The sequence below is a fragment of the Lutra lutra genome, chromosome 3 (genome assembly GCF_902655055.1).
Source record: "Lutra lutra chromosome 3, mLutLut1.2, whole genome shotgun sequence".
In the NCBI taxonomy this organism is placed as follows: Eukaryota; Metazoa; Chordata; class Mammalia; order Carnivora; family Mustelidae; genus Lutra; species Lutra lutra.
Window position 1 is genome coordinate 5,024,098 of NC_062280.1, and position 22,885 is coordinate 5,046,982.

Here is a 22,885-nt window from a genome sequence, read left to right on the forward strand (position 1 = left end):
GGAAGATAAAGTTTTCTATAAGGCTGATTAAAAAATAAAATAAATAAGAGTTTAGCTGTGTTAGATGTCAATGTTATTTTTTGTGTAGGAAACAAAAAAAAAATTACAGAGTCCACTAGCTTCTGTTATCTGATTTATGGCATTATGTTTGACCCACCTAAATATAGGTCAGTGATGAAGACGCTTACCAGAAAATCCATTTGATAGAACTTTCAAGTAGTTCATTTTAATAGCTCATTTAGCTATTATGAGAGGTGTAAAGATGTGATTCAGAGGAATCCTAGTTTGGGTGAGCTGGATTTTTAATCCTTATTCCGATCATATCTGCATGTACATGAGCAAGTTACTTAATATTCTTGGATCTCACTTTCTGTATTTGGAAGATGGAAAGGTTGGCCTTTATGATCTCTTTATATAAAAGTTAATGTTCTATCCAAATACCAAATACATTGCTTTTAATGAATATGAGGTAGTTTATGATGTCTTCCCCTTTAGCTTGTTAAGAATAGTGCTAGAATTTGATTAGAATGACAAGGTACAACTTCAACAGACTGGAAGTACCCTTACAACTGAGTCCTCTCAGATTAACCAACAAGTGATGATTGAGTTCCTTTTGTTGCAAAAAACTCATAAAATATTGTTGCTGCTCCCAAAGTATTTGAAATCCCCCATATATGAAAGACCAATAAAAGCACAATATCCTATAACTTTAAAGAATGTTATTGGCATATCAGTTTGCTACCTTTTAATTTCTAGTATAGAAATCTATTTTGAAGAACCCACAAGGGCACAAGGGGCCCTTGACCTCATACATGATTAAAACCGAGATTATAATCTCTGTACTCCAGAACTCTCAATCTCTGTCTCTCCTTGCCTGTGTGTGCATCCCTCTTTTCTGCCTGTCCATGTCATCCTCCGGTGGTATTAGCCACTGCAACGTGGCTAGCTAAGATGGGTCCCAAGTTCACATTTCTTAGATTTACTATAATAGATGGGTTAGGAATGAAACATTGCCCCAAGATAAAAACAAAACAAAATAAAACAAACACACCAACTAACAAAACACAAGAAGGAAGTACGTTGTCCAGGCATGGGAGTGCAATCATGACATGATGGACCTTGTGTTGGTCAGGTGTTAACACCCGTTGATGCATATTGGCCAGGTGACCGTGGGATCTGGGGAATGAGGCAGGTCCCACCTGAACTGCAAGGTTTAGCAGAAAGCAAGGAAAGAGCTTCCACTAGAAGAGAAGGGGCACCATCCTGGGAAACTGAAATATAGCTACTAATGAAAACAGCTAATTAGCTTATTCTGAGAACAGAATGGCCAGCCCTAACTCCTGAACAAGTAAAGCAGGATCCAAAAGCTGACGACCGGATGCCGTCCAGCTGGGGATTGGCACAAAACGGGGAGCACGGCGAGAGCACCATCATGGAGGAGTGCCCCGATGAATGCAGCAGCGAGCCGGCTAGTTTGGTGGGAAACCCTGTACAAATCCAGTCAAGCTGGGTCAGTTTCTCGGGAAATGCTACAATTTTTATTCCCTCTTCATGTTTCCACTTCCGAGCGCAGTGCCAGTTTCTCTCTCTTTAGAGGTTTCTGTGTGGTTGCTCTTTTCCTTTGTCATAAACGATATGATGCCTGCAAAGAAACACGTACGTTTGTTTTCTGAAGATACCAGGATTAGTATAAGCTGGGAAGACAGAATTGATCTAATAAGAAAGACTTGGGGTTCTTGTAAAAGAGAGAGAGAGAGAGAGAGAGTACTTTATGTAAGTTATCTGAAGCAAAATAGAAGAAGGCTCGAGATTATTGCAGGCATCGGGCAGAGAGCAGCGGTCCGCTGGTAATTCTAGTGAAACACAAAGAACTTAGACTTGACAAAATAAATAGAATATTTCACTCTCCACTGGGGAAAATTATTTACATAGAAATAATAATCTTTCTCTACTAGGTACCAAGAGATCCTAAATGTCAGGTAAAAATTTGTAGGCTTGGGTTAGTTTAAAATGTAATATTAAGCCAAGTTATGATGATGATGATGATTTTTTAAAGATTTGTTTATTTATTTATTTATTTAAAAAATTTTTAAATCTTTTATAAACATATAACGTATTTTTAGCCCCAGGGGTACAGGTCTGTGGATCGCCAGGTTTACACACTTCACAGCACTCACCAGAGCACGTACCATCCCCAATGTCCATAACCCAGCCACCCTTTCCCGACCCCCTTCCCCCCAGCAACCCTCAGTTTGTTTTGTGAGATTGAGTCTCTTACGGTTTGTCTCCCTCCCGATCCCGTATGATGATTATTTTATTTTATTTTTGACCTCTTGTAATACTACTAAGAACTTTGACTTCTGTTTTATCCAAGATGAAAGCATATTACCTAGAGATAGGAGTAAAACAGCAACAGAAGTACAGCCCCAAATTGATTATCTCCAATAAGACACTGTCTCCTGGGGTAAAAATTATTTTTTCCATACAGAACACATAAGAACTTCTAGTCTTTTAGGGCTAATCCTTTGATTATCTAGCACTTTTTTTCATTCTTCTTATGAAGTATTATGCTTCCCTCTTTCCCTTGATTAATTCTCTGCCAATTGAAGACTAGTTGAAACACCTATTAAAACAAGTAATTGGTTTTCATTGGCAGGAATTGTGGTTCTTTTGTGACTTAGAGAACAAGAGGAAACGGATATCAAGAATGAATTTATCAAAACTTACAAGCAGTCCCTTCTAAAGCTAAGCATTGGAATGGGAAGGGTAGTGTGAAATTATTGCAGTTTTCCAATAGACCTGGTGGTGTGAATTTGATTCAGGCTCTGTCCTTACAGTAAATCTGAGGTTCGCTAGTATCCACACACCTGCTTCGTCCGCCTTCCTGTGTCTTGATTTGTTGAGATATCACATCAGGCCACACATTAAAACATTTTTTTCCCCTTATAATCCTAACTATTCATTATGCCCTCATAACTTTCTTTCTCTTTCAGGTGTGGAATTTATTCTTTCTTGGTTTCTGTGTGAGTCATTGGGGCTTTCTACTAAAACATAAAAGTAAGCAAATAAAAACTACGTCCAGAGAAATGGAATTTAGCGCATAATTACTTTAGTGAGAAGGTGGTTAAATAGAGTCTGGGGGCTGATGTCCCGGATGAAGACGGAACATCCTAGACTCCCAACCATTCTCAATCCATATGTGGAATCACCAAATCTCCTATTTGTTTGGTAACACTGAAGCAAGTGAAGAATGTTAAAATAACATCACATACATTTTGGAGAATTGAAAATAAATTTTATTAATAACAGAAGTTTTTATAAACTTTAGTAAAAGTACATTTATATGATATGATTATATCTAAAATATGTTCAACAAATCACCAAAATTTTAAAGGAGAATATTGGGCCAATGGTGGTGAAAATGTTAATAAGAGCCATGAATAAACTGAGTTTTTCATCATCCAATGAACACTGAAATCAATAGAAAATTCAATAATTCATCTGGATCAGGCATCAAGAGGCAGTTTGTTGATATCAGAAATCACTCGTTTAAACTTCATCCCTAAATCATTAGGAAGACGGTCTTGGGGCTCCTGGGTGGCTCCCTTGGTTAAGCATCTGTCCTTGGTTCGGGTCATGATCCCATGGTTCTGGGATGGAGTCTGACACTGGGCTCCCCGCCCAGCAGGGAGTCTGCTTCTCCCTCTGCTCCTCCTTCTCTTTGTGCTTCTCTCTCAAGTAAATACATAATATCTTAAAAAGAAAAAAAAAAGAAGACAGTTCTGCTGCTTGTGGTTTTTCTAGAAAATATAACGTGTGCCTATCATTTATACATTCATCTCAATTAAAATATTTTATGCTAGTCAAATAATAGATGTCAATTATTATTACTATTGACATCCAAACACACAGAACTTATAATTTAGTAGTTTATTACAATCTATTTCCCATAAAATTAAGGATGTATTAAAATGGTGGTGCAAAAAAAATTTCCATAAGAATACAAACAGCGGAGAATATAGTATTAACATGAAGATTAAAGAAAAAGCTTCACACAGAAGGTAAACTTGAGGGATGAGAGAAAAATAATAGGTAGGAAGAGAGGCCAAAAATCACATGAAGAAACAAGTAGTTGTGTTAACTTATTTTTATTATTATTTTTTAAAAGAATGGGACACATAGAAATAATTGATTCTCAAAGAGTTCTATCACCTCCAGAATCAGAGTTTCATACATTCAAGGAAACTGTGAGTGTTTAGTTTGGCTAGAAATTGAGGGAAAGCAACAAAACTAATATTTACTGGCCATATAATATATGAGAAAGACCAATATAAGGTGTTTAATATATGTTTCTTTATTAATTACTATAATGCCTTCTAAGTTAAACACAATTCTTCAATTCTTTCTGTCAAGAAACACAAGTCTGAAGTTTTATGTGTCCGTGGTCAAATCATTGGTGGGTGTGGAGGTTCGGATTAGACCCCAAGGCCATCCGATTTCAAACCCTGTGCTCTCCTCAACATCTCCATTTTCCCCTGAATGATGTCCTTCAACACTATTCTCAACAGGTACTGCATAAACAAGGTATTTTGTGAAAAAAATTCATTTGGGAAATATTTCAATTTTCATCCAATCCCTGAGTATTCTTTTTTTTTTTTTTTAAGATTTTATTTATTTATTTGACACACAGCGAGAGAAATCACAAGTAGGCAGAGAGGCAGGCAGAGAGAGAGGAGGAAGCAGGGTCTCCGCTGAGCAAAGAACCCAATGTGGGACTCGATCCCAGAACCCTGGGATCATGACCTGAGCCGAAGGCAGAGGCTTAACCCATTGAGCTACCCAGGTGCCCCAGTCCCTGAGTATTCTTAACTTACAGTAGCATCTTAAAGGGTCCGAGAATTGTAGACAAGGAACTTGATTAACTTTGCTTATCATACCAATGGCCAAGTGCATTTGATCTTAGAGACTTCTTTTTATTAAAATATAACACCTATTAGTCTCCCCAAATTAGTGGTTTTAGGGAATCCTGGGGGAAACACTACCTTACTGGAAAAGCATAGAGTGCATGAGTGAGACTACTAGGACATTTCAAGAGTTAAAATAAAAATACTGAATCAGGAGCAGATCACAGAACACTGAGAAGGAAAAGCTGAGGAGAATGGATTTATTTCCCCAAGCAACTGGGAAAGAATTCTTGAAGGATTTTGGAAAAGGAAGTGATGTGGTAATATGACATCCCAAATATCCCGTGTATCTTGAATATTTAGTAATAATTATAGATTTTTCAGCAGTAACTTTTCAGATATCACAACCTCTGCTAACATATAATGCCTCCATCTTCATATAAGAAAATTTGCATCTCTTGCGTAGAGTGAATGCCAAACTTCACTAGAATAATGGTTCTACTGTTTTTGGTTTGCCATCATCCATCTTTTAAAAACATTATTTAATGGATTTATGATTTACCATGATGAAAAATTGTCAAATACTAATATCCAGAATAACTTTTGTAGAGGCAGCTCTGTGCAATTAATGACTAAAATGTTTCCATCCTTGACACGTCAATTAAAGTTTGATTTTCTATAAATTGTGTGAATTGTTTCTATGGATAAGTAATGGACTAAATGGAAAGCTTATAGCTATTTATGTTACACCTGTCTGTGCCACAGAAGTGTACACCCTTCATGGGAAGAGATGGCTTTGAACTCAAGTTTTCTAAACCACTAAAGTGCCCAGTTCCATGAGGCTTATCACTTGTTGATATTACAATGTTAAAATACAATGTCAAAAGTGTGGTCATCAGGGAGGACCTTCTCAGACTGGTGAAAAGTACAGATTGTGGGCCTTCCTTTCAGACCAAAACCAACAGTATCTTGGATGGTGACAAAATATAGGCATTTAGGAGAGTTTCCAAGTGATACAGATGCCTGCAAAGACTTGAAAAATCCTCGTCTATTAGGCTAGAGAGAGAAGGAAAAGAAAATCTCACTTGAATTTTAAAAGTAACTGTATAAGAGCAGTAAATCAGCTAAAGACTTATTAAAAGATCATTTTATGTAAAAAATGGCACTGAGACTCCATAAGATGCCCTCATGTAAAACTAAAAAAATGTAAAAGCAAAAGACAGCGTAAATGAAAAAGACAGTAAGTATTGGATATAGTCTTATATAAATACACAGGATTCGTATGTGTAAATAATATATATTAGAGCCTCATATTTTTATAACTAGCGATAAATTGCCCAACTAGCACATTTTATAAATGTGAAAGCAAAGACTCAAGAACCCAGCCATACCTCAACGATGCAGACACGCTCTTGACCCAAGGACTTGAAAAATTCCTTCTGCCTATGGGCTATTTTTCTAGAAACTTTCCCTGGGTTTCTCACTCAGCAAAGCCTAAGACAAAGGTTACATGTTATGATATAATTAAGGAGTACAATCCTGGGGATTCAGGGGTGAGGAAAAAAAGAAACTAAGGAGATGGGAAACTAAGGCAAAGAGTGGGGAGAGGAAACAAAAAAGGTTGTGTTATTGTTGACCACTGCTTGGTATCAAGGCAGGCGAATGTCTCCATCTCATAGGGCCATCTTCTGAGGTCATAGAACACTGTGTTTCAGGATTTACTTCTAGGATGATAAAGTGAGAAGAAAGTTTCATACGTCATAAATATTCATATAACATGCCTTTATGTCTTCATTATCTTGGTCAGCACTGTCCAGTAGAAATTTATGGGATGAGAATGTTCTGGAACTGTCCTCTTCAACAGTATGGAAGTCACTAGCCCCATGTAGCTATGGAGCTCTTGAAGTGTGGCTAGTGCGACTAAGTACCCAGATTTTAAATTTAATTTAAATGTAATTAATTTAATTTTAATTTAATTCATTTCAATTTAGCCTCATGTGGCTACTGGCTCTCATATTAGTGTGTTTATAGATATTTATAATTTGCCAAACAAATGTTTAAAACAACTGCCAACTGCGCACGAGTCACTTTTAAAGACTGAAATCATGTAGGAGCAACAGTTTGAGCCACACTTTGTGTTTTAAATTTCCCTTCTAGAAACTTGCATGAGGGTTAAATAAATGAAGCGGGGGGGGGGTTTGATTTGGAACATTGGAACTGGAAGCGTTTCTTGGAACAGAGTTCACTGAATTGTCTGAATAGTCCAAGGCTATTTTCTCCCTGATTTATCTGATCGGACTCAGTACTAACAAGACTAAGACATGGGTTCCTAAAATGCAGTTTAAAATTCTTAAACTTAAAAAAAAAGATATTTTTTTTACTCACCCCAAAAGTCTCCCTTAAGTATGAAGATACCTGCTTCAGTTCTGCCCAGACAACTTGGTGACCTGGCTTGCTAGGAGTAGCCTCCTGAGGGAAAGAAACCACAGGCCCATTGGTCGTGGGAGGGCACAGTGAAGTAAGCCTTCCTCAAACCTGCTCCCAGTACCACCCATCAGGGGCTAGAGGAATGGTTTTAAACTCTACAGAACACTAGCTTAATGAGTACTTGGAATACTTTTCATTTTCTTCCAGATTTCAATCTTCCTAGAAGCAGTCAAGCTGTCCTAACCTTTTCTCAAAGTGAAATCCATGTGGAGATAAGAATATTCCCTAAAACACCTCTCCAGAAAAGAACGAAGACAAAGGCACTGGGCTGGTACAAGACATTTTGATTTTATTCCTTGTATTTTTTTTGCACATATTAAAAATAGAGAGTGGAAGTCATTGAGTGAAAGGGATAGATGCCATCACAATAAAATACAATTTGTTATATTGCCAAAACAACAGGGGCAGTAATTTAACAGCACTGAAAGAAACATGTGATAGAAAATTAGAGACAGCATTAGGCTTAACCCAATTAAGATGGCATATATTTAATGACCTCCGGAGAAAGTTAATTTTTTAAAGCACTCTCTCTCCCTCTCTACCTGGAAATATCTCTTTATGTCTAACTTAAATATCTCATGGTGCAATTTAAATTCATTTCCTTTTTGTGATACTCAATGGAGTCAAAAGTACAGACTACTTTCCTTTGAGTGATAAGCTGTAATTTGTTTAAAGATCGATAACTATGCAGCTTCTCAGATTTCTCCTGGCTAATGACTCTATTTAATGTTTCCTTAGAGGCCTCCATTATTGTTGTCATTCTACCCTGAACTCTGTCTAAATTCTCTGCATTCTTTTTAAGTTGATGAGCCTCTCCGTCATCTTCAGAGATTGTGAGTCTAGATACCAAGTGCAGGGTGCACAGCACTCCGCAGCGAGGCTTGGCTGCCTACCTGCTCCACCATCGCGCATAATCGGCTCTGCATGGGGCAGGTGTGTGTGTGTGTGTGTGTGTGTGTGTGTGTTGTCTTAATGTACTGTACTGGAGAGGAGTCAAGTATGAACAGAAATGCCAAGCATCAGTGATATTTGTAGATCTGTAGGTAAAAAGTGGTCTTTCCCTTATTTACTTTTCTCACTTGATTTTTTTTTTTTTCTTTTTCTTTTTGCGCTCTTCAAGGGTAAATTGCTGAGATCTGGCTATCTATGTATACAGCTCGGTGGCTTTAGTCTCCCCCTGCTTTTAGTCTCCCCCTGAGCTGTTCTCTAACCCTAACAGATAGATTAGAATTCCTGATTTCCTGCATTTTCCTTGCTGATGCTATTTTCTTTTTCAAGGCTTGAGAAAATGACTTGACGTGGTATAGAATGTATAGCTTTCATGCCTAGATGCTTACCTCCGACGTCTATGGCTCTATTTATTTTCAGATTATTATTTCATCAGTTATCCTACTGCTTCCCTAGAGTTTCACAGGCAAATCTCTTTCACTTTTTTAGAGTTGTACAACAAGGTAGTGAAATCATGAATAATCTGGAGCTTTTAAATGCAGAATGGGTATTAACTGGATTCCAGTAACTATTTCATCTAGACTGGGAACGTTACTGAATTTAGAAAACTGTATAGTATAAAGTATCAAGTAAATACAAGGTGATGTACAAAAATGCTGGACCAAAAACTGGGACCTGTTTACTTCATGAATACATTTATTATATAATTATCAAGCTAGCAGAACCTTAGTCAACATGTGTAGTGAAAGAAGTATAGTTTGAGATCAAAATACATGCAATGCCACTTAATAATTATGTGATCATGAACAAATCACTCTGGAGAATTTGTACCCAGGAAACAGTTTCCTGGGTACAAATGCAGTAAGAAAGATTTGTAAGTGAGCACCACTGTATCTCTCTAAATGTTACTTTGTATTTGTGCTTCTATCTTCCCTCTTATGAATACAGAGTAATGAGTTACAAATTCTCACTTAATTCGTATTTTTCTATGGAATGACAGGCTGTTGCTGGTTAGTTTTTTTTTTTAATATTTGCAAATTAAACATTCAACTGTGACATGTGCTATAGCTTACATTTGATGACCATAAGATCTCGCTAAAAAATACTACTTTTAAAAAGGAGTTGATCTGTGCAACATAGCATGTGTTGTCAAGGCATGTCTTCCATAATAAGAGTTCAAGGTCTTTTAATTTCACAATTTCTTGTGTAATTTTCACTTCGAGTTCTGGAATGCTGACAATTTTCACCTATTTTAGTACAATTGTTATAATTCATTATTCTTGTTAGGAGATCCGTTATATCCAGAGTTAAATTTAGGCTTACTAGTTTTCTTAGAATCAACACAATGTCTTCTAATGAAACAAAATTTATGCATTTTTCAGAATGTAGATCATCATGTCCTCTCAAAAGAGCTTTGGATTGCAATTGAAAATGCTAAGTACATAAATTTACTTCAGAAACAAAACTTTACCTAAAAAAATGAGATTGGTAATCACTGTCATTTTAGTTAATGTCCTTATCAGCAACCACACCCTTTTATAGTGGCAATCGTTAATAGCAAATACTAGATTACTATGGATAACAGCATATGCTATGGTAACAAGATTCAATCTAATAAAATAGCAATAATATTTTACATGTAGTTCAGATAGATAAATTTCCATTGCTAGTTTTTCTATGGGACTACTATTTAAATGCATTATTCAACTAGTCAGTAAAATTTATTTTATTTTTTTTTTTTCAGAGAGGAAGAGAGAGAACAGTTGGGAGGGGCAGAGAGAGAGAGAATTTTAAGCAGGCTCCAGGCCCAGCATGGGGCACTACATGGGGCTCTTTGGGGGACCTGTTGCAGATCTAATGACCCTGAGATTATGCCCTTGAGATCATGACCTGAGCTGAGATCAAGAGTCAGACGCTTAGCTGACTGAGCCACTCAGGTGCCCCTAAAACTGATTCTAAAAAAAAAAAAAAAAAAAAAGAGGCATTATTGCAGTTCTAAAAGTGGTGAAGGTTTATGTTTAGCAAAATTGACATAACCCATAAAATAAATACAAAGTGATATACAAAATGCTGGACCAAAAACTGGGACCTGCTTACTTTATGAGTATATATATATATATATATATATATATTTTTTTTTAAAGATTTTATTTATTTATTTATTTATTTGTCAGAGAGAGAGGGAGAGAGAGCAAGCACAGGCAGACAGAATGGCAGGCAGAGGCAGAGGGAGAAGCAGGCTCCCCGCCAAGCAAGGAGCCCGATGTGGGACTCGATCCCAGGACACTGGGATCATGACCTGAGCCGAAGGCAGCTGCTTAACCAACTGAGCCACCCAGGTGTCCCTATGAGTATATTTTTTATACAATCATCATCTAGCAGAACCTTAGTCAACATGTGTAGTAAAAGAAGGATGGTTTGAGATCAAAATACATGCAATGCCACTTACAATTATGTGATCATGAACAAATCACTCTGGAGAATTTCTTTCTTCCTACCATAAGTGGTAATATCATCACTTCATATATGTAATTGAAATAAATGTAAAAATTCTCATGGATAAATTACTCACCCAACACAAAATATTTATTTTTTTAGAATATACCATGTGTGGAGATATAGCATATATGAGAACATAAGGCAGTCACGCTTTTCATCCTCTGTCTAGTTGGCGAAAATACATTAATCATATAATTATTAATTATTACGTTTGTGATGGGTACCGTTAAGAAGAGGCAAATATGGCCAGGATGGCAGTATTTCTGGGACCTGGCCTCATCTCATGGATAAATTAAGCCACACCGAACGAAGTAGCATTTAGGTTGGGATCTAAAGCAACAAGAGGAGGCTAATGAGTTAGAGTCTCTCTATCAGAAAACAAAAACAAAAACAGAAAACCCTTGAACATTCTCAGATCCAAAACTGCTTGTCATGATCCAGAAATGATGTGAAAGTCTGTGAAGCCATGAGAGGCCCTTAAATTTCACTTTTCCATAACCCTCCTGTTTGTCAACTCCAGAATATTGTTTAAAATCTTTTTGTCCTTCTTAACACGTAATATGGTAGTTTTGTTTGTGACAGAGACAAAGAAAGTGCTAACTTGAAGTCTGGCTACTTTATGGGGGTAGGGCCACACTAAAGATGCTTTCCCACCCATCAAACTTGGCCATAGCTATATTTTCATTTGACAAAAAATAATGAATATGCACATTTATATTAATAAGAATTCATTGACTGCCAGACTGGAGCCATCAAGAATTACAGGAATCTTATGAACCTATTCCACATCTTAAAATTTGCTATTGTTTGCAGTATCAGCACTCAAAAATGGGCTTTTGTACTTACTGCTTCATTCTTGACCAAACCAACTGGGATATCTCCAGTTAAAAATATTTTTTTTTTAAACACAAAGATTTTTTTATTAAAAATATACGTTTTGCTTCTTTCTTTTCAATCCTCTAAAGGATTCATGAATTTATCAAATTCTTAACATAGGAGTCTATGTAACATTTTGTATCAGAAAAAAAGAAAAGGAAAAAAAAATAACAATTGCTGAGCTATCTTCCAGAGGCCCCATCACTAAACAATGCGCTCATTATTTTTAGTTTAAGCATGAACAGATGTGGATTTTTCCTTATTTATTTCAAGTAAGAACTACCAGTGTCATAAGCGATTTAACAGCCATTCTGCTTTAGGCCAAAGGACTCAATAAATGTTTATTGTAATTGTCCTAAGGAGCCACTTCTAAATTAACATTTATCTACTTCTACTGACCTTCAATATAGTGTCTTAACTATGGAATTGAGGAAGGAAATTAACAAATGTGGGTTAGTATCAAAATCAAGTTGTTTTAGTTTTTATACTTCTTTGGTATTTTGCAAATCCTAATTACATATCCCATATGTTTTGTGAGGGCATGAAACACTAAAAGAACTTTCTTGATTGTTTAGTTTAAAAGCTTTATTGCTAAACAGCAAATATATTCAGACTAAAATTTATCAAGTTAACCATCGTTTAAATGAATAGGGAAAAGTGTGACAATAGATGTGCTAAAATTGCTTCTTTAAATCAGTAACATCAGTACCAGTTGAAGTAGACTCTAATTGAAATGCATTTTCATGTATTCAGTTCATTCCAAATACAAGCTTTATGCAATTACCTCGTTAGCCAAGAATGGGCAAACATGAAAACACATTATTTCCCTTGACATTTAAAAGTTTGGGTATTATTGACATACACTGATTGATTGATTGCCTAAGCTTTACAGATACTTCCAATTTTTTAGGAGTAAAATTGCAAATCTGCCTGTGAATTTTTGTTATATTATGATTTTTTTTTTGGTAGAATGTCACGCTTTCTCTTCCTCATAACACGTTCTCATCTGATTGTATCCTGTTATTTCATTTTCCTTGGCTCTTTCTTTCTACCAATCTGGCTTTCAGGGATTGTTTTGTTTTGTTTTGTTTGTAATTTAAAATCTTCCCAACCCAACAAAGAAAGTTCTTCTTTTTTCTTTTTTTCATTTTACTCTTCTTGTTCCATTGTTCAAATTGGCTCTTGATTTTACCTGACACTCAGTCCTGTATAAGAGTGTGTTTATTTCCAGTATCTGAAATATTTATTCTAATATATTGAACAAGTAGAAGACAACGCTAAATGCAATATAATATGATTTTTCCTTCATTGCAACCACAAAAATGTAATACCTTTTCCCTTGACTGATACTCCAATCAAACTAATTGCTTACTATTTTAATTATGCTTTAATTCCTTAAATATTTTATCCTTATATTTTCATATTGTTACTATTAACAGTTCCTTAATAAGTCAAGATTTTCTTATACTTATGCTTCCTTGCACACACATGAAAGCTGCTTGGCATTTCACAGGTTCTTGTTTCCTGACATGCTTGCTGGGTTAAAAATTGAGTAGGGATTCATGCCACAGGTATTATATGAGAAATACTATAGGAGTGTTTCTCTTTTTCTGGCTGATTCAGGGGCTGTAATTTTGACTGTTAATGAATTATGAAGCCGAGTTAACATGAAATGTTTATCGAATTCTCTATCAGCCTTTTCAAGAATATTTTCAACCTTAAACAAGAGTCCTAACAGGGTAGAATATAAATTGTTCCCTTTTTGTTGGTGCGGTTTATTATCATTATATTGGATGGTGTGGATAAGATGTTATAACAGAAAAACTGTTAGATAATCCGGTAGTAGAGGATTGGGAGTAGCTGGGAGAGAAAGTCAAGGGAGGAGGCTTTCATCTTTCGAGCTGTAGGTGAACAACGAAGAGACATTTCATGTTTTCTTACTTTATTTGAGTACGGCAACAGAAGAAAGGCACTTTGTTTTTCTTACTTTTCCTCTGTACCTCCCACTATTTCATTTTGAGTATCTCATGTTTTCAACTCTGAAAATACCTCTGTTTCCTGCATTTCTTTTCCTCTCCCCTACCCTTTTCCTGTGACCCTCATTTGGAATTTTCTCTCTAAGAAGTAACGTAAATGTTTGAAAGAATGTTTTGGCACTAATGATTATAAACTTACCCCATGTTCAACAAGAAGACTGCTTCTATACATGACCATATTTATACTTAAAATTCAGTTCTTTTTCTAAAGATTTTACTTATTCATCTGAGAGGGAGAGTGAGTGGGGAGGGGCAGAGGCAGAGGGAGAAGCAGACTCCCTACTTAGTAGGGAGGGAGCCTAGTGCAGGGCTTGGTCCTGGGACCCAGGGATCTCGACCTGAGCCAAAGGCAGATGCTTCACTGAGCCACCCAGGCATCCCTACAAATTTGTGTCTTAAATAATAACAAAACTACCAAATAGCCATAAAACACAATTGTTTGCTGAGTAAACCATGTTTTCCAGATATATTTGCATGTGCACACACACACATAGTTACTTATTGTTCAAATGTTTGCTAACAAATTGATGAATTATAAAGTTACATGATTTCGTGTGTGTGTGTGTGTGTGTATGTGTATAATGTTTACTCAAAATTCTGAATCATGGATATCAATGATCACTATTTAGAAAAATATACTAATCTTTTCGAAGTGTGAGTGTATAGGTTTGTTTCCAATGTTAATTACACTTCTGGCTGACTCCTATTTTCACTCATCAGGGACTAGTCTCAAGTCCTGCTAGTCCAATCCCAAGCAGAGGTAGTACATGCCAGAAACATTGTAGGGCATCACTGACACTTAAGGCTGAAGGACTCACTCCTTCTGGAAGATTAGTCTTGCTCTTTACCACCTTAAAGACAAGCAGGCTGTGTTCCCTCAGGGGAAAGCATGATGAGGCTTACATAGCCAGAGACAGTGGTATGTAAGCCTCATCATGACAACTTCACTTTGCTAGTCCAACCCTACCCAGATCTGGTGTGAGAAATAAAGAAATAAAGCGTCTTTATTTCTTTTCAAAACCATGATGACTTTAATGCTCTTTGGAAATGAATCCTTGGCTGAGAATCTATATAAAATGATCATATTTTAAACTACAAAGAATTCAGAAATAGTTTATGTTGGGAAGAAAATAGGAATCGCCAGTGGTATTCTTACAATGTTAATTTGATTGCATGTTGATCTGCTTATAGCCAGATGTCCTCCTTTGCTATTGAGCACATTGAGAAATTAAGATTCCATGCATTTCTCTAATTGCTCCCTTGAAAGGAAAACTTCTGTGCCTTTCTTGCAACCATAATCAAAGACAAAAACTTCACATCTATGTTAGTCCCGTCATCTTTATCAACAAAGATTGAGAGATAATAGTATTATTAGTTTAATGATGAGTGTGCATGAGGATAGCAATTATATTTTCTCCCCGAAAGTGTCAGCTGCCCATATTAAGTGAAACTCTGAAAGTTGCAGTTACATTTTCTCACTTGCGGAGGGACTGCAGATGCATGCAGAGGAAACAGTGCTCTTGGCTAATTATCTTGTCAGTCACTCCAATATTCCCAACTAAGGAATCAAGTTTTAAAAGTCAGGAGGAGAGATAATAAGTCACTCCAATATTCCCAACTAAGGAATCAAGTTTTAAAAGTCAGGAGGAGAGATAATAAGCACAGAGTCAGTCATTGACCAGCAAAACTGCACGCTAAGGAGAGTAGTCGTGGCCTAGGAAGGAGGATGATAAAATGTAGGAATACAGAGGAAAATTCAGTTAAACCTCATTTTTTTAAAAAGTTTTATTTATTTATTTGACAGACAGAGATCACAAGTAGGCAGAGAGGCAGGCAGAGAGACAGAGGGAAGCAGGCTCCCCGCTGAGCAGAGAGCCTGATAATGCTGGGCTCCATCCCAGGACCCTGAGATCATGACCTGAGCAGAATGCAGAGGCTTTAATCTACTGAGCCACCCAGGTGTCCCAAACATAATTTTTAAAAATTGATCCAATCACTACAAAGTCAGTTATCTGCAAAAATGTTACTTTATGATAGTTTAACTGGGTTGGTTTAAGTTAAGATGAAACATTTACTATATTAGCTTCATCTTTTACTTTTAAAAATATTAAGTAGAGGGATTGAATTCTTAAATTCCAAGCTATTTTCTGCCTCTGTATAACTGAAGAGGTTAAGGAGCTTACTTACTAAAATCAAAATAATTTGTCTAGAATTACAGAAATATTATGCACGCTGATTATCTTCCAATTCTTTAAAAGAATTAACCTAATTAATTATGGCTCTTTAATTGCATTTTATCAATATGATGAGGTATGTTAACTTTCATTTAGATGGACTATTTCATTTGCTGCAACTACTCTTTTCATAATTGCTTTTGTGATATTAATTCTCTGGTTTACAATCTGAGGAAGATGAAGAAAGAAAATAGACAAGTTACCATTGTGTGTATATTTAGAACAGGCAAAGGGGGCATTGTTTTCTCACAGTGAGACATCAAAATATACAATATAAAACTATCAACTATAAATAGGACACATAAATCAATAAAATCATAAGAATTTGAGTATAAGATTTTAAGAAGAACCTTGAAAAATTGAGCATACCTGGAGGACAGCCATCAAGGTGATAAGGGAAAAATGATGACATATGACAAGTAATTAAAGAGAATAAATATATCTGGCTTGGAAAATTATAGATTCAAAAGAAAAATAATTCACATATATATATATCTTTATTTTATATATAAGATATATATATATTTATAAGTATATATAACTTTTATGTAGGAATCCCAGAGCAGAAATGCCAACTAGCACAGAATAACTAAATATATGGTGAGACAGTTTTTGACTCTTCATAAAATATAATATTTTCTAGTTACTTTAACTGCTTCGATTTATTCGTTTCTTTTCTTGCCCACTCCTCCCTTCACCCCCAATCCATGTTTCAGACAGACCCTATTTATCTCTCACTTGGCCTATTCTTTTTTTTTTTTTTTTATATAGATTTATTTATTTGTTTTTTAGAAAGAAACAGAGTGTGAGCATGCGGGTGGGGGGAGGGGCAAGAGAGAGGGAGATAATCTCTGCAGTTGTCCTGCTGAGCATAAAGCCAGACCCAGGGCTGTGTCGCTGGACTCTGATATCAGGGCCCTGAGATCATGATCGGAGTCGAAATCAGGAGTCGGTTGCTCAGCCGACTGGGCCACCCAGGTGCCCCTCACTTGGACTATTTTCATAGCCTGAGTAAAAGACATCCATGCCCCATGTTTGCCAATCCTAATGTTCCTCCTTCACTTTGCTGTCAAAAGAAACTTTCTGAAGTGTAAATACAAGCATGTCTTTCCCTTTGGATCCCTTCAGTGGTTCCCTTTTACGTAGAGGATAACATTCCCAGGCTGAAATACAATGAAACCCTTCACAACCCAGAGAGAAACACAATTCAAGCGTCTTCTTTTATTCTGCCAATTACCCCATGCATCTTACATATAAGTTCTGGAAACTTGATTTGTTTGGATTATCAGGCATAATCATACTTCTAAACATTTACTACTTCTCCTGCGCACATGCAAACAACACTTTCTCCTTTATTTTTCAGTCACTTGGCAAACATTGTTTAGAATCTATCTCAAATATTATTTCTTCTATAAAATCTTTTCTGACTGTCCAAAGGGAAGATAGTCTTTCCTTACCTTCTATTGATTTGATTCCATTTTGATATATATGATACTATTAGCTAGTTATTTGCTTATTGGGTTATTTCTCCAAGGGGAAAGTAAGCTCTCTGGGAACAAACATATGATATTTGTACTGGTAACTCCAGCAATAACACAATGCCTGGAACATAGCAGATGCCACATCTTTTTCAATGTAAAAAATAGAAGTGTTCGTGCAGGAAGTAGTTGTTGGTTTTTCAGGGATCTTAGAAGAATTAGCTATATTAACATGAGTCTGGATGTGGAACCTCCCAAGAATGTCAACAAAACTCTAAGATTTTATGTTTTCAGAGTAATTTCATAAAATCAGATTACATACCCACAAACACACACCTAAACATACGTGCACAACTACAGCAAAAGGGTCTCTCCATAGTCATTAGGATCAACACTTTTCATGAAGTTATCTGTACTGGAGACGATTGCTTTCTGCCTAGTGTGTGGAGAAAAGTCTCCGAAAGAGAAGATAAGCATCATGTGATATGGAAAGTAGTCTTAATTAGACACTCTTGACTAACCTGGTGTGGTAAAACAGAAAGTTTCATGAATTGGAACGAATTTTTTACCAATAAAAGACATTTATTTTTTTACTCTATTAATACACTTTATTAAATAAAAACATTATTATTATATACTGCTTAAGAAAAAATGGGACTTTTATGAAAGACTTGCAGAGAGCAATATATGTATTTAAACTGAGTCACTTCAAGTTAAAATGACACATTTAATATATTAGCTGCGTCTTTTCCTTTAAAAAGTATTGACTGGAAGCATTGAATCATTAAGTCCAAGCTATTTTCTTCCTATGTATATTTTCTGCCTCTGTATAACTGAAGAGGTTAAGGAACTTAATTACAAATCCAAATAATTTATTTAGAATTAGAGAAATATTATGCATGTTGATTATCTTTATATTCTCTAAAAAAAACTAAGGTAACTAATTATGGCTCTGTAATTACATTTTATCAAATGATGATGTGTGTATATTTATACATAATATCTTCTGAATGATAACTAGATAAAAAAAGGAACTTCCAGAAACATGTATGTTTGAAATTAAAAGGTGAAACAGACTACATTATTTGGATTCAATTGAGGGTCAAACGAAAGCAACATGTATTAAGATGATATCATATAAGTATAGAGAGAATTGCATAAAGGAAGTAGAAGGCTATATATTTAACACAGATAAAATTCAAAATTTGATTTCATTACAAAGCAGTGTTTCAACAGGGCCCCATGTCTACTATATTTTAATTCTCTGCCAGTGTTCTACTTATTTCCTAAATTTAAGAGGATATATAACATAAATACATGACTGAAAAATGACAATAATTACAAATCTGCGTATTTCAGCTTTGCCTGTGATAGGGAAATATAAGAACCCATGATACATCGTTGAGAAAGCGGTGCTACCATTTTAAAGCTATTATCTCCACTGTGGCATGATATATAGATATATCTTTTTTTATATCTTTTTTTCTCTCTCTACTTAAAGAACAAATAGACATGTTGCAGGAGAAGGAATGTACAGATGGAGGTGGACAGCAGCATCTTTACTCTTAAATTAGTTATTTACAACTTAGTTCCCAGATGTTTGTTTCTCATGCCCCCTGCTATCTTGGGAAGAATTTGCTATTGTCTGTCAGTGAGTCATATACTGTCTTCTCAGATTTGGAGAAAATGCAAAGCTACAGTTGGATATGGCATGAGTCACTGACAGACAATGGAAAGCTCTGAGATGATGCATTCAGAGCTACTTTGCATTTTGAAGAAAAGTGATCAGTCTCCTTTTTTTTTTTTCTCTCTTTCTTTCTTTTCTTTCTTCTTTTTTATTTTTTTTCTTTCCTGGCAATGGCTTCCAAATACTCAAGGTTTTGCTTCCTTCTCAAAGAAGGCAGCCAGCAAGAACAGGTATCCCATTCATAATGATAAATGTGTTTTAAATACAAGTTGTCCTTTGTTTTTCTGTCCTGTTCGTCTCTCACTGCTAACCATTTTTTACTATATATGCTGAACATCTTTTTCTATCCTCAAGGTGCAGTATACTACCTTGGACAAGGCATGCAGATGGGTGCTCTTTATTGGTTCTATATATTTGTGGCAGAGGGAATGAGTTATTCTCCCTACACTGGGTCATCTATGCCAGATTTCCAAATGACCTCTTCACAAGTTCATGAGAACCACACCTGAACTTTGTGCCCACCAAAGCTAAAACAGGACAATCTTAGCTGCATCTTTAAAATGCAGGGAATTTGAAAATTCCATTTTCCAACAACGAAGTGTTTAAAAGCAGATGTTTTCTGTATAGCTCATGCCATATTAGCATGTATGAGGGTAAGACTTTCACAATGAGATGTTAGGATAGTTTAGAGTTTATCATGCAGCAAAAATGTACAAACATAGGAATTCCACTTAGCCTGAAGCAACCACTGTTCTTTAAATTTCAGATATTTGGATTTTCAAAAGCATATATAAAGTTACTGAAGTTTTAACATGGTTTAAAAAAATGGAGGAGTAGGTGAGATAGTGCAAGGAAATGTAAGAACCACCTTTCAGGTATCTGAAGGACAGTCGTAACAAAGAGGGTGCAGGGAAACAATGTGTCATTTAGAGGAAACAGTGAAAACTAGGGAATGTCACTCAGATGAAGGCAGACACCTGTACAATATCAACAAATATTTTGTCTTATGAAGAAAATGACTTTATGGGATAATAATCTTGACATTGGTTAAAGAGTTTATTGCCCATCTGTCCTGAACACTTCGTAGAATTTACCAGAATGTAAACATCTTGAGGGAAGAGACTGCTTTGTTTTATTTTGTTTACTGCTGTCTTACTCCCTTTGCTTAGAACAGTATCTGCCTCATGGCAGACACTTAATTTGTCCCATAATGAATCTCAAGAATTAAGGACTCGAAAGATTGTGATAGAACCTCTTTTAGATTTCCCTGAGCTAGCCCCTTTATAGCCAATGTCTTTGCTTATAAGCATAGACTTCAATAGAAAACTAAAATAATTTTGATTATACTTCAAAATCAGAAGATGTTTTTAAGGTATGTGTGTGTGTGTGTGTGTGTGTGTGTGTGTGTGTATATATATATATATATATATGCAATTCAGGATAAAGGCACTGATCATTGATGACGGTGAGTAAGCATCGCCTTCTAGGTGCCCTGTATGCGAACCAAATGTATATGTGGACAATTTTAATTCTTAAATTAAACGAAATGTTTCTATCAGATTAGCACCATGGAAATGATATCAGCTCTCTGTTGTTTGTGACAAATTATTGCAAAATTTAGCAACTGAAAACAACAAGTGCCTACTATCTTTCACAGTTTCTGAGGGCCAGGGACACAGTACTGGCTTAGTTGGGTGGTTCTGGCTTACAAGGTTATGATCAAACTATTAACTAGAACCGTAATCATCTCAGGGCTCACAGTACGCATGTGGTTCTTGGCTGACCTCATTTTCTCCACTCAGTGCTTCTTGTTGGTCAGAGGTAGCAGCCCCTCACCACCTGGGCCTTTCGTAACAAGTGGGGGGTGAGTAGAATATCCGAGAAAGAAACCACAGTCCTCTATAACCTAATTCCAGAAGTGGAACACTTGCACCATTATAAGTATTGTAACACGATAATGATCCCTAGCACAACCCTCCCTAGCGCAGTATGGGAGAGAGTGGACCTACAGAAGAGTGTGACAACAGGGGGAAGGAATCACTGGGGACCTTCTCGGAGGCTGCCCACCACAGAAATCATTCAGTCAAAAATTTGTTAGTTATTTATGGACACTGTGATTTACCACCCAATTTAAAGTAGGACTTGGAAACCATGAAGGTGGGAGGGGGAGGCCAAAATGAATTTTCTAGCTGAGTTTTCTACATGGATCAAATCCTATAGCTTACATCTATGTGTGTTTTTTTTTTTCCTATTTTGTTTTGAAAATTGTCCATTTTTCTAAAAATATTCGAAGGCATAAAATAAATGACCGTTTTCATTATGTATTATGATACTGCATACTTCCAAAAAAAGAAAAACGTAAATAATGACTATTAACAGTTCAGAATGTCAAAACAATGGAGTAATAGCAAAAATAGGCCTGTCTTGGCTCTTCGTATAAGGATCCAAATCGCCCAAATAACTAAAGGTCTGATTCTAGAGATTTTTCTTCTGTAGTACATACATGTAGTATTAAAATATCACCCTCATGATTATTAACATCATCAAGTGAGCAAAAGAATGTTCTTTTCACTGCGGGTCAGAAGCAAGATTCTCTTCAGTTTCTATTCACATGTAACAATTCATTGCCAATTTTTCTAGAAATACATATTCTCCTCAAGTGTAATATCCTTGGGAATAATAGCCACAGAACAAAATGCTGGGTTTGTAAAACATTTTGAGCTCTGCAGGGAACAAAAGTTGCAAGAAAAGTACAAATTATTATTAGCATCAGATTCACAATTTATTTCAATTCTCTCCAAAAATCCTTTCATCTGCCCTAAGGGAAGAAAGTTCCAATAAAGAACAGTTAGGGGCCCCAGCTGGTAAGTCTAGTTATGTCCCTGGGCTCCAAGGAGCACAGGGATCTTCTGTTAGGATTTTAGTCTTCAACAACAAAAACTGTCTCTGACAAATTTAAAAAGAAAAAGGCATTTGTTAAAAGAATACTGGGCAGGAATGACTGGGTGGCTCAATCCGTTAAGCATCTGCCTTTAGCTCAGGTCATGATCCCAGGTCTGGGATCAAGCCCCACATAGGGGCTCCCTGCTTAGCGGGGAGCCTGCTTCTCCTTCTCCCTCTGCCTGCTGCTCCCCCTGCTTGTGGTCTCTTGGTCTCTCTCTCTCTCCCTCTGTCAAATAAATAAATAAAATCTTAAAAAGAAAAAAAAAAAAAAGAATACTGGGTAGCTCAGAGAATCCCTCGGAGGTCTGGAGATGTAGGCTTGGAAGACAAGCAGCCAATAATCATTCCAAACTAAATAAAGAGGAGAGGGATAAGGAAGCATTGCTTCCCCAATTAGGAAAAAAACAATCAGCCTTTGGCATATATGTCATAAGTAAAGTAACCATAGACTAATGCATGTAAGTGGAAAAAATTATCGACATGTCGGTTATGTAATGTTGAGCGATAGGCCACATGCTGACTTAGGTATTGACAATAGAGCTAGTAAAAAATTCAAAATTCAAAATAATTCAAAGCTCTTGCCCACCTGGGGTTCATATGCTTTTATCAATTTTATTGAATATTATTGATTGCTAACTTTATGATTGACTGAATTTTATCAATAACTATTTCAACCACATTCACCTCATTAGGTTTTTGGCCTCCTTTTATATTCACACTTCTGCATGGTTGCTGGAATGTGGAAGTCAGGTCTCTAGTGTGGCTTCTTTAATATGATCCCATAACACCAGAC